The sequence below is a fragment of the Anser brachyrhynchus genome (assembly GCF_964034855.1).
Source record: "Anser brachyrhynchus genome assembly, chromosome: 10".
In the NCBI taxonomy this organism is placed as follows: domain Eukaryota; kingdom Metazoa; phylum Chordata; class Aves; order Anseriformes; family Anatidae; genus Anser; species Anser brachyrhynchus.
The window spans coordinates 1,593,967-1,607,451 of NC_137705.1; the positions used below are offsets into that span (position 1 = coordinate 1,593,967).

At 41.2% G+C, this 13,485-nt stretch overlaps 2 long non-coding RNA genes across 2 annotated transcripts in view; both read right to left on the reverse strand.

Annotated features, from left to right (window-relative positions):
• Positions 1 to 4,673, reverse strand: part of LOC308200235 — a 30,074-nt gene extending 25,401 nt beyond the window's left edge. The window contains exon 1 of the long non-coding RNA XR_013955365.1: positions 4,396 to 4,673. This is a non-coding gene — a long non-coding RNA (uncharacterized lncRNA). The remainder of the gene's footprint in view (positions 1 to 4,395) is intronic.
• Positions 4,674 to 5,984: 1,311 nt separating this feature from the next.
• Positions 5,985 to 12,820, reverse strand: LOC308200236. The gene is made up of 3 exons (XR_013955366.1): positions 12,126 to 12,820; positions 7,395 to 7,571; positions 5,985 to 6,628 (listed from the first exon to the last, which is right to left on the reverse strand). It is a non-coding gene; the product is annotated as an uncharacterized lncRNA (long non-coding RNA).
• Positions 12,821 to 13,485: the final 665 nt, after the last annotated feature.

Genomic DNA, 13,485 nt, shown 5'->3' on the forward strand with positions numbered 1-13,485 from the left:
GCGTCCATGTGGCCAAGCAAAGTTGTGAGGCAAAAGAACCACTTTCCTTGGAGCAGGAAATTGCCCTTTTAAAATTACAAGTTTCTCAGAGGAAAGGGCATCATGTTCTATACTTGATCAAGTAAAACACCAAATATTTCCTTGAAAAAAAAATTAAAAAAATAATAATAATATAATTTAAAATGAATGCTATTATGTAATCAGGGCTTAGAACTAACACATTTCTGTATGGTGCTGGGTTCCAACTCGAAGTACTCTTTTTCAGGCTCATTCTAACATGGCTCCAAAGAACATGGCGCAAAATGAAGCAAAGAAGGCAGGAAGAAAAATTCTAGAAGTGTGAATTGCTCCACCAAAGGGTCGTTAATTCATACGCTGAGCAATGATAATTTACAAACTATCATTACTGTGGCCTCATCATTACCAAGCTTGTAAATATGTGCAATTTCCTGTGAGCAAGCCCGCAGCATGGGCTGCATCTGGATCCTCTCCCCTCCCCAAACCAAAGTGGGATAAGTCTCCACAATGGGATAAGTCTCCACAAACCTCGCAAAGCCCTGAAGGAGCTGGGGGGGAGGACAAGCGGGGACCTGAGTTACGTCCAACCGCATCCCTGCGGTCTCCTGCAGGCAGCATCTCGCTCTGGCAGCCTGGGCCGGGGCTGGCTCACGCTCACTGCCCTGCCACAACCCGATTCTCATGGGCAGGAGATCTTCTGTACACAGTTTGACTCAGAAAAATCAGCTAATGAGCCAGGCAAATCTCTGGAAACACTGGCTGACCTGCCCGCAAGATACCCAGGAATAGGATAAGCTTCTGGCTTCCAAACAAATTCAAGTCACAAAAGCATATTGCATAGATCTGTACCTCCATACAGCATGGACGTACGTATGCCTCCTACTGCACCGCTTCCTCTGTGCAGGCAGCAACTTGCACTTCTTCACGGTTATTTCTTTGCAATGAAATTACAGTTGATTAATAGCAATAAATAAATAAACAAACAAGTTATAAGTATAGAAATGTCTCTCTTCCTTTGGCCACGGGCTATACTTCATAGAAACAGTACATCTTCTTCCTTTTCCTTCAGCATTTTCTGCCAGAGTTTAACCGTTATGAGCACTCATGGATGATAAGGATGGAAATTTCTTGCAAACCTGTGTTCAGGGATGCTCAGACTTTCCCGTATGTATTATGTCTTTTGCTGCCTCCATCAGACCATAACAACTACACTTGGTCTTTTTCTTTTTCCTTTTTTTTTTTTTTATTTTATTTTGTGCATAACATAGGATTTGCTTTGCAACACTGGGCTTCAGCAGAATCTTTCAGGAAATCACTTGAAGGACATGCTTAATTTTGGCACCTAAGTGAATGGTTTAACCTAAGCATAGGTTTAATATTCCCTACTTGAGATCTCAAATAATGAGATCTCTGACAGTCTGAGAGAATTACAAGAACCAATTATCTGGCAGTGTCCTGAGAAGCAATGTGACTGGGAACAGCACAAAAATGGCAGACACTTCATGTCTTTAATGGGAACACTTAAGAAATAAAGACCACTCACATCAGGCCTCTACAGATCTGGCTTGTTATTCTTTTTACTGTCACTGATTGTTACTAAAACCCTAGAGTTTCAGATGACAGCTTTCCCCAGCCTCAGGCTGGCTCAGGGTGCAGGACACCTCCTCCCACCAGCACCAGCCTCCACTACACCAGTGCCTTTGAGAGCATCCCATCTGCGCTGCGTTAAGTCTGTGCCACTTCTAGACAGAAACCTCCATTTGATCCTAGAGAGTATTTCCCTACAAAGGCCAAACCTCCTAACAGTGAGAAATTAAAGTAGGCACACAGTCAACCCGTGATGAGCATCATGTCATGAGAGGCCAGGCGCTCTGCTTTCATACCGTCATTTCCAGTGATGCCTTGCATTTGATCCTATGTAATTACGCTGTGCTTTTCCCCAGCTGGAGCTAAGTGACTTTCCCATTTAGTACGCCCCCCCATAGGCATATGGGTTGCAGGACCCAGCAAGACTAACACCACCTGGTAGGACCTCCACACCACCACCAGGGCTGTCAGAAAGAAGTGATGATGACTGCTTTTACTGTGGGAGGCTAATAGCCGCCTCCTGCAAGAGGCTGAAATGAGAGATCTATGAGAGCATTTGGCCCATCCTTCTGCCACGCTGTCCCCTCGGCCCTGCCTTCCAAGGCACAAGGACACGATTTAGCTCTTCTGCCTCTAGTGCTGTGTTCAGTCAAGAGAGAGAAGCACAACGGGAGAGACTCGCTGCTTTCCTAATAGCCCTCACAGTGAGAGCAGTCTGAAGTCAATTTGCTCTTCCTTTCCATTACTTCTAATTATACCCTCTGCACTTGCATATTGCACATTTAACATTGCCCTGAACAAATACTGGAAGGAACAAAAACTTTCCTTCAGGGGAAAAAATAATAAAGCAAGAAAGAAAAGGAAAACAAATCAAGCATGAATATATACACACACACACACACACATATATATATATATGAGAACAGTTTTTTAATGATGTGAAATTGTGGACTTCGCCAAGGTCACATGTGGAAGGTAGCATTGGATTAAGGACACCCATAAACACCCTTTCTAACTATAGGTCTCAAATGATAGCATTTAGATACACTGCATGAGCATTTGCATAACTAAGTGCTATATTGCCTTTGTCTCCATTTTCTTTTTTTCCTTTGCCCTTTTGGACGCAGGAAATACTTTTCAAATCGTTAAGTGTAATAAATTCATCTAGATGTTTACCACAACCCTAAAGGGAGAAACTACATATCCCTACAATAAATGGAAAAAATACCTTCCTTCACAATTTTCATTTATTCAATCTGAAATTTAAATCATAAAAATAATAAGCGTGAATGGCATTAAAACCCATATCACTTTCTCCATAAAATCCTTATTTCCTCTGTGACCACCTACTGTTTTACATTTTCCCCACACAGAAAAGACTAAAAGACATGCTATAAGGAATTTTGGTTTTTCAGCAGCACAACTGCAGAGAAAAGAGCTATTCAAAGAATTGTGTCCCTGAGACTAGTGCAATCCCTGAAGCACACCAGCTTTAAGTTGCACCTCACAGTGTCTGCCCCTATTTAAACGAGACATCTACCTTTGTCCTCCCAGAAATGTGGGATGCAAATTGTCCCCGGGCAGACAGTGTTCATATGGTAAAATACCAGCTTTTAGCATGACAAATCTGAGAGACAAATGGCCAGGAGATTAATAGCTCCCTTTTATTAAAATGCATTTTTAAATCCTCATGAAATGGCTTCCAGAGAGTAAAGGTTAACCTGGGTCTACAGCCATCGCAATCGGGAGAGTTCTGATCTATTACCTTCACACAATGAGATGAGATACGAGGAACATCAGAAAGAAAAACACAAATGAATTATTTTACAACTTTTCAAAGCCAATTTGAGACGAGATTAATGATCATCCAGAACAGTGTGTATGTGGGCACTAGCAACATGTCTGCAATGTCCACTTCACAGTCCTTGGGTGCGTCAGGGAACGCAGAGCAATTTATTTTCAGCATTTTGCTTTTGCAGCGTTCTGCATTCCTCTATGTGGTCTGAGAGCCATATAAAAGAAGAGCTCCTGACATTAATAGCTTTATGATGCAGCTTTTTGGTGGGGCAAGCATTTGAAGTCAACAAGCATAAATCACAGAAAGCAGAAATCCAAATTATCCCAGCACAAACTGTGGCTACATCCTTTGCATACCTCAAGTCTCCAAAGGAATACATGTGTAAAGGCTCTTTGTAAGCAGTAGGCATTGCAGATATGTAAAAAAAATACCTGCAAAAAAACAAACATGAGGGTCCTCCACAGCCATTATAATTTTGGTAATGAACGTCAATTACCACAAGAGAAGTGATGAAACCAGACATCAGGAACTGTAGTCCTCTGCTGATTATGGTATTTATTGACTACAATGCATATGATTGCTAGCAAACAAAACAAGAATTTGGTGTGTAAAGCAAGGGGAATTGTATTTTTAACATAAGTTTCTCATTTCACACAAACTCCTTTCTCTTTTACAGAAGTATTCCCAAAAATATGTGCCACTACTAAAAGCAGAAATGTCAGTATGTAAGTGAATTAATTTTGAATATGGATGAAATCAGAGACTCTGCACTGCAGATTTCAGAACAAAACTCAATTCTGAGGTGTATAATAACCTTAACAGCACTACTATAATAGATAAAACACTTGCTGCAGATGAATTGTAGGCCATCAAAATATCCCACTTTACAAGCTACAGTTGCACCTGTACTCCCTCTGTTCAACCCTAGCACCCTTCCTTTTTGCTGCTGTTGCAGTAAAGTACTTGATTTATTTTAAATATGTGTATCCTACCTTGCTGCAGGCCAATGCTCTTCAGGATTTCCTTTTTCCTTGTGGTTCAATGACTAGATTTCAGGAATTATAATCTCAAAATTCTCATCCTCTGAATGACGTCCAATAGCTCAGGAAAGCCCTGCTGCGCTAGTCCTCGCATACCAGCAACCCCATCACAGCACGTTTTGCCAGCTCCTTTCATTGCTTGCAGCTGTTTTTATCAGTACTTACCAGTGATGAGAACCTGGACAAATACTTGAGGAACATCTTACACTAACCAGTGATCTGCAGTTTGCAAATTGCCCACAGAGGTGGCTAACGGAGCTGGCAAAGCAGAGCTCATAAGGCGGAAAAGTCTTTCCAGCTTGCAATGCTCAGCATTAGAAAGAATGAAAAGGGCAGATTGTGTGCCAAATCATAGTTCCTTTAATCATCCAAAAGAAAGTTGGTCGAGGAGTTGGACTTGATGCTCCTTTTGGTCTCTTCCAGCTCAGGATATTCTGTGATTCTACAATTTACTCTCTGATAGACCCCTTGGCTGCTTTGAGAAAAATACAGCTCACCTTGTTCAGAATTTTTTCCTCCATTATGATTTTCTCTGTAATTCCAAATCAGAATAAGTATATACATATATAAAACAAGTAGAAAGTCACCTCCCTTACCTCATATAAAGCTGTGCTTCTTCTCTGGCACTTCTTCGCTTTTCCTAAGCTGAGTTGGTTCATCTGTTAAATTAACTCCTCTCACTCTAGCCACAGCTGTTAGTATTTCCAGAGAGATTCAGCAGCCTGAAGAAGGGTCTGCCTGCCTCCATACAACTCAGTTCTCCCAGACTTCCAGAAATAGGGCACCTTCACAGCTATCACAGGACTGAAGAGCACTGAACCCTCAGTGACTTTAGAGATCTCACGTATGCTAAATTAGGAATAGGTTTCTGTACAACAATTTTCATCCTACAATAGATCACGAGCTAGACAGTGCAGACCTCAACAGAAAACACAGCAACAAACACCATTAGGGGAAGCGCACAATGAAATGGCTGCTGTGTGGGTTAGTACCACCTGTGGCTAGCCTGATGATCAAACTCAGACTGCATTTCACCAAATAGCATCTCTCCCACATGAAAAGCATGAAGGTCTGATAACTGTAGGAGGAACACCACCTTTGGTGTTCTGCTCTAGCTGCAGATACTTCTATTCCTCCAAATGTTGTGCATCTACTTCATATGAAACTTTCTATGCTCAAAATTCTCTTCTGCATACTGTCTCCCTGGGCTGTGTCAAAGAGTCATAGAGCCATTGTACAGCTCTGAAACACCCATCTCTTTGCTTTACTCACATAGAACATTTTTTAATCTTAAATAATTTAGCAGTTAGAGCATCAGATATTGTTTTCCAGGACAAAAAAGGAAGAGAAAAATGGAAGGGGAGAATTCCTAGTCTTGGTTGTTGCATGCCAAATTTCTACTTGGAATAAATTTTCACAATGGATCATGCTGCAAATGCTGACAGACTCTTAATTGGTGTTCTGCAGAGCCCCATACACAGCCACACCGCAATAATTTGGAAATGTCTTGTTTAAAATACATTTAGGCTATTCAACGCAGATATTGATATTCACTTGTAGCATGAGCGTGCCAACGACGCCTTGAAGGCATCTCTCAGCCACAGAATCTTTTTCAGCAGCAGGTGGGATGAAATGGTGACAAATGGGATGGAAGGCAGCACATATGAATAAACTATATAATATCCTATTTGTTTCCTCAACTTGGCTGCTTGCTTTGTTATTTTTCATAAGCTGGCAGTATGAAAGCAGCCAAAGCACAAACCCATTCCCACGCCTCGGTCCTACAGAAGATTGGAAGCAATTTCTGCTCAATATTCTATCCCCAGGAAAGCACTACGTGTCTGTGGGGAGACCATAAGAAGGCAGCACTGCCTTAAGCAGTAAGCACTGATGAATGAAATTCTAGCCTTATTTCAGCCTAGATTTGCAAGGAGAGTTTATTAATGGTAATACAATTGCTGTTTTGGAGAGAAAAAGCCCGCAAGCTGAGGGCTCCCTCAAAGCAATCTCACAGCTTCTCCCCAGCGGGTGCGGTGTGTCTGTTTGTACAGAAAATACAAACAGCTTCCTGCTGTACCCAGACCTGCGCCTCTCTTACGGGGATCGGAATGACTCCGGTAAGGATTTCTTCAAACCACATCATGTGCAAACTTTATCACATCTGGTGAAGGTCCAAGAACTCTTTCTAAAACAGAAAGTAGCAGCAAAGTTAAAAAAAAAAAACTGCAATTTACCAAAATAACAGTTACTATGTTACACAAATCTTGTTAGCGACAGATGAAAAAAGGACTTAAAACATCAGACAGTATGTAATTAGGAGAGTAAGACCTGATCCTGCACTGCTCAGCCTTGGCAGGAGCTGTGCCAGTTCTGTGCTTGGCCTCGCTCTTGGCCAGGCACCGCAGCGGTTCTTGTTCATCATTTATCATTATGCTGTCTTATCTCATGTTGCCTTAACTCTGAAACGAGACAATAAATATTTACCTCCCTCCTACAGAAGAGGGAAGATTTAATTAGTTAATGCCTGCTCACTACCGCCGGGACTGCTAAGCATCGTCGGTGCCCCGGACTGCAGAAGCAGCGTGGCTCTAAAAGCAGAGCCCGGCTGGGCAGTCAGCTTGGTTCAGCTGCTGCCTGTCTGAGCCGTGCCTGTTGACCATGTGAAAGGGAATCAGCATTGAATCACTCTTGGAGAACACAAGTTTCCAGGTGCGCCTATGCCCGGCCCCACAGCCAGTTCCCTCTTGACCCTTTAGGCAGAAATGCTGCTCTCTGCCCCGGCAGTCTGGGGGCACAGGGACTCTGACATCCAAACCAGAGTGAGATCTGGACTTTGCTGGTCCTACTGGGATTTGCAGCCCTCCTGGACACCCTCCTGCAGCCAGGGTGCCCGTGGGGCTGTTGGTTATCCCCTCGGCTCCAATGGGATGCCGATGCCTTGGCTCACCTACCGTAGGAGACGAGATGCTGCTTCTCGGCGCGTGCTGTCCGCACCAGGCTGCGGGAGGGACCAGGCTGCTGTCCTGCTGCTTGCTCAGGGACTCCTGAAGCAGCCATACAAGAAATCAACGTTTGAAGAGTAATTCACAAATAAAGACGTAATTGGATTGTTTTCTTGATTGCAGCTTCTGGAGGAGGAAGGAAAAAAAAAAAAAAAGAAAAAAGAAAAAATTCATACCTGGTCATTAGCCATAGGCAAAAAGCTTCCTTGAGGCTTATTTAATGACAGCAGAAATTCTTCAGTGACGCTTATATTACAATCGAGGTTTTTATCTTATGCAAGCAAAGTGACGAAAGGGCTGGAGCCGAGGTGCTATGGCAGTCTTTGCAGATATACTTAGGCCAGAATTCGTCTAAATTCTACCTTTTAGCTAAATTTTTCTTTCCCATTTTTTCTCCAATCAGTATTGGAGACAATTGGTACATCTTGGTACTTCATATCACTGCCATCCAAACACAGAGAGCGATTTCTCATAAAGGCTATCAATGAAGGGAAGCCCTGTGGGTTTGTTCGGTATGAGTTAATGAAGAGCATGTGCTTCAGCTCCTGGAGGAAATGTTTCTATGCTGAAGTATCTTGGGGGGTTGGCGGTGTTGGGGACCACATTGAGCATCCTGACCATTTCTGTAAGTATACTGAATAAAATTAAGCTGAAAAGAAAATTAAGCATTTTTACGAATTTCTGAAAAGGAGATTATAAATAATGCTCTTTGAATTCCAAGATGAAAAGTGACTGAACACAAGCAGCAGCGTTCTCCTGTCAAGCTGATCCTTTCGTGAGGAGGAAGGGAAGCAGGGAGCATTCATCCTCTCTGCAATGGATGCATTTAACACCTCATCTTTTAGGAAAACATGGATATATTTTCATCCTCTAGAAAAGTATTAAAGTGAAAATAACCTTGATTCCCTCAACAGTCCTCATCAAAAAAGCATGCAGCTGACAAGAAATTCTCACAGGTGCTGCGCTCCGCTGGGTATCCGCAGGCTCCAGCCCTCCCGGTACCATTTAGTGTTGAAGTGCATTGCTATCACTTTCACTTCCAGAGTAATTAAGTTGGAATTTATGATTCAAATATCTAAAAAAGCTATTTCACAGATGATTTGTAACCATGTTTAAGCATAAACATTCATAACATTCACAGATCCTTTGTATTTAGCATACCACAGTATAGCAGACAAAATCTAGATTAATGCATTGATGTACGTTTAATTCACCCATTACTGAGGCACTCGTTTTCTAGATTTAAGGGTTAAAATACCCACAACCACTACACACGCTGAAAAAAAAAAAAACATACTTGCAGACAGAATATTAACTCTGCCGAAGAGCTGACATCACTTATATTGTCTTTTGCCATTATAGCTTTTAAGTATCACTATAAGCATTTTATTACACTACTGTATGTATATATAAAGTTCAATGTAACCTATGCTTTTTGGGAGTAAAATTATATTTCAGTTTAGTTGCTACATACAGTGTTCTTCCTTGCTGCTGTGATAGTACTACTTACTCAAAGGAAATTTGCCTATGATGCAAGAAGGGACAGATTACTCCTTAAAGACAGCATGCTTTTATGAAGAATTCAGCTAACACGTTGCCAATATATTTATGGTCAACTTCAAAGAAACATTTTGTACTTTGCATGACAATGCAATTCTTTGCAGTAACAGCCGTGGATCTAAGTGACAAATAAAACTTAGACCTATTGTGAATAGAAGTGAAAATCTATTTCAAATAGAAGATAAATTGCCTCAAACCTTGGTAATTATCTCTCTGGGATTAATAATCAACTTTAATTTAATAATTGGCTAAATATTTCCTCTTTGAAATTTTCAGTAATAAACTGCAGTCTCTTAAAAACATTATTCCCAAGCACTTTACAGAATCATATTTTTTAATGAAAGCAAAGTTAGGTAAGCTGTCACTGGAAAAATAAAGCACACATAATCCTTAGAAGGCTTTTACAACACAAGATAATCTCTGACAAGAGTGTTGTCACAAATAGGCTTTTAATGCACACGATCCATCATAAGGGTAGATCTGAGGAGCCCAAAGCATCAGTCAGCTGAGCACCAGCTACACCATGCTCAGCCTTATCAACCCGCCCTGTGTCACAGAAGAGAGCTTCAGACATACACATCCAGTAATAACAAACTTGGCTAATGTTAAGGATTATATCTGAGAATCACAGGAACAACATTTGGAAAGGAAAAATTGAAATCTTGCTACAATTCACACTCTCATTGCCAAGCCTATGTTTTTTTGTTTTTTTTTTTGAGGCAAGTCCAGAAGACTCTGCTCTTGACACAGAAGGCATGAAAGAAAAAATTGAAGTGCCTGAAGTCAGGCTTCAAACATTGAGACAGATTAACTTCTAGAAACACAGAGTTAGCAAGGAAAAGTGCAGCTCCTCGCCCCCAAGAACCAGAGGGCTTTTGTTGTAGGTGCCTACAAGGGAGCAGCTTGGTACCTAACTTGCATGAATTTAAACCACAGACCCCAAGCTCGCACCATGCCACGATCTCTCTCCTCTGTAGGTCCCCAAACCACACTCCCACTAATGCAATTACACAGTTGGTATTCCACGAGATCCCACCCAATATTTCCTCTTGGTGAACATTATGAAAAACTTTTATTATTCATACGTAAATATGTTCATAAACCAGAGGGCTGCAGGCTATGCTGAAGGATAAAAAATAATCAGGTATTCATGTCAGGACAATGATGAAGCGTGTGCCTGGATATTTTAAATAAAATTGTGGCTGAATTACTTAAGGTCATCAATATATACTTCAGCCTTTTAACTGTCTTATAAACAGACTTAAAGATGCACAACATCTTATATGTAGACTGAAATCTGATAAAACATTTAAAGATCCTAAGCTGAAGCAAAGACTTGAAAAGAGACAGCAGGGGCAAAGATCTGCAGCACTTACAGGCTGACCTATGGCAGAGAGTGAAGTTTTCCCAGATTTTCTAGATCTGCTTGAAGATTTTGATTCTTCTGACATCTGTGGAGACTGCCATCTAAAGGACTTTAGGTCTATAGCTTTTTCGTCCACAAATTTTTACTAGAAAATCGTTTTTTCTGGGAGCAAACTACAATGGAGAACTTCATTGTGTCTTTTTCTACTGGCACAGATTAATTTTAGTTCTGCTGAGAAATGGGTTTTTCCCTTCATAAAATAACATTCCTCTCAATCACCATTGTGGCAACTATTTAGACTCCACATAGCCCTGAAAACACTTTTCATTCCTCTCACATGGAAAGCTTCCATGCTATTCTTAGGAGATTGCAAGTTCAAGTTTAGCATTTCTCCTTCTGAAAAGGTGATACAAAGGGTGCGTGGGGGGCATGGAGGGGTGTTAAGTTGCAATAAATGTCTCTCATACTAGCAAAATGTAATTGAAAATCTCAAAACCTGAGGTGAAAATACATGCTGAAACATCACATGGAGGACTGAATTATTCCCCTCTTATGCGTTGCAAAATCAGAAAAAAGAATGTATCACATATGTGATTGGCTGTATGATGTTAATTTTTACCCTGTTATCAATACAGAAGACAAATACCAGGAGTTTTATAAATAATGATATTCCAGTCCCCTTTCCTTCTAAGGTTTAATGCTACCTATAAATCCATCTTCTCCATAACCTTCATTCAATAAAACCCAACTTTTCTTTGAGGGACGCAGAGGAAAGAGAGCTGCTGTACTGTGCCATACCTCTACGACACGACACTTGGATCCCTGCTCCTCCATTTTATGTTATTTACTTCGTTACTCTCCTTGCTTAAAGTTTAATATTTTATTTAAAGAAGAGCTAATCCAAAGATGATCTAGGAGCAGGCGCACCAGCTCTGAATATCAGACACACAATGCTCAACACGTTACCCAGCCCTGTAGAAAGCCATTTTCCAGCTTCCAGCACCGGCTCACCACCTGCTGCAGGGAGCACCAAAGGTGTTACTTGTAGCAATATTACCTAGCACCATTTTTTTCCCCTTTTTCAGTAGATTCACTTTCTTTCAGTATTGAAGTTTCCTTTCTTTTATACTGAAGGCCAGTCTCACAGGACAGAGAGCATGGCTTACCGCTTCTTACCAGCTGCTCCTTTTAACCTTCCAGCCCAGCTCTAATTCTGGTCCCATTTTCCACTCGCCAGCACCTTCATTGGTTTCACAGGTCATCTCCTGCTCTCGTTTACAAGAGTAAAGACCATGGAGCACATCCATTACCAGAGTTAACAGAAAAGCCCTTTGGTGCAGAATGCCCTCGGGTTTCCTGGGGAGAGGCGACCAAGAGAGGAGCCCAACCACGGAGCCCACAGACGCTGCAGGCGCCCTGCAGGCGCTGCACACCAGTGGGGCAGCACTCCTCCAGCACCACCTAACCCCAGCCCTGCTGGGGCACCGCAAGCAAAGACCTTGCTTTGTTCCACGTGTTCGCTGCAGTTGTAGGGCCAAATTCTGTTATATTCAGACATACGCCATCCAGTGTCACTCCACACACACCAGTTCAGTTTTTCACAGCACAAGAAGCTGAGCAAGCCAGGCCTGCACATCCAACCCACAACAAATGCAAATCACTCCTGTGTAAGCGTTCGTCGGTTTTATTACTGTCCCTAAGTCTGCTTTAAGCTCTACTTTCCTGTTGATGTCTTTATAATACATAGTACTCACTTTGCCCAAATATGTACATTTATATATAGTTTCAGGATTATTCATGGGGCTACAGTTGCTTTTTCATATTTTTTCCTCATTATGTTAATTTTCTTCTTCACATACATTAGCAGTCTCTGAATGAAAAAGCAGAGAAAAAAGGTGAAAATCTTTTCTTTTTTATACCTATAACAATCAATAAAAGCAATGCTACAGAAACCACAGTGTTCCCTACTGCATTGCCTCCCCTTGAAATATTGATACTGTTGTAGTAGATTTTTTTTCTCCTGCTTTTTGCAAATACAGATAATATAAATGTTCCCATTAGTAAGAAATATGTCACATCAAAATTAATGATATTCAGCCAATAACAATGCTACTCTCTGCCTGTCAAGTTAACTCAATTTCAGGTTAGCACAGCAATTCTGAATAGGGTTTGGATGGCAGAGACAGAGATGAATTAAGGCAATTCTCACAGGCTATGCACCCATGAAAAGTGTGCCCCAGATCTGAGCAATTACCTGTGAGCCTTTCACTTGCACACTGCCTTCTTACTCTGGTGCTGAGCAAGATTCTGATCCCAGTAAGAGACCTGCAAGCCTGCAGTAGCTTACTGCTCCAGGGTAAGCCTGGAGAAAGTGGAATGTAGCAACTTCCCCTTCTCACTCATCAGAAGGGATCAGAATCTGCTCCATAAATGCTTGGATCATGAAGTCCTGCTTTAATACATTTTACGTCTTAAAAAGAGACCAGTATCTTCAAAATAGTCTTTGATTCCAGTACAAGAAGCTCTTTTTACTGAAATATTCAACAGCAAGTAAAATACTTAAGACAACTCGGATAAGAGAATTATTTTTTTTGCTCGTCTTCCCTTTCAAAAAAGTATTAGCAACAGATAAAAATGTGTTAGCAGTTTTACTAAACTGAAATAAGGCCAAAATGCAGGTTTCTGTTACAACCTCCAAGAATGACATTAAATATTATTAAAAAGGTTATAGACAGATCAGTGCTTAAGGGTGACGAAGTGACTAGATCAGTTAATATGAGCATCATACCTTTCACCAACTAGCAGTGGACAAAGGGAATATGAAATAAGGTTGCAAGCTGAAATGCCCATATTGACACTGGCATAAATCTGAAATACTTCGCGTGTAACAAGAAGATGACTGTATTCATATGTGATTACTGTCAAATTAGTAGTGCCAAAGGCTCCTGTAATACAGAGATCCAACGTTAATGTTCATAAAACTCAGTTATCGATGCTCTGTTCACTTTAAATGTCTCATAAAGCACCCAGCAGTATTTGCGCAAGTGCCATAGGTACTTTCCTCCTCTTCAAATAATTAAACAAATATTTCTGCTAATTGTACTGGGAACAAAC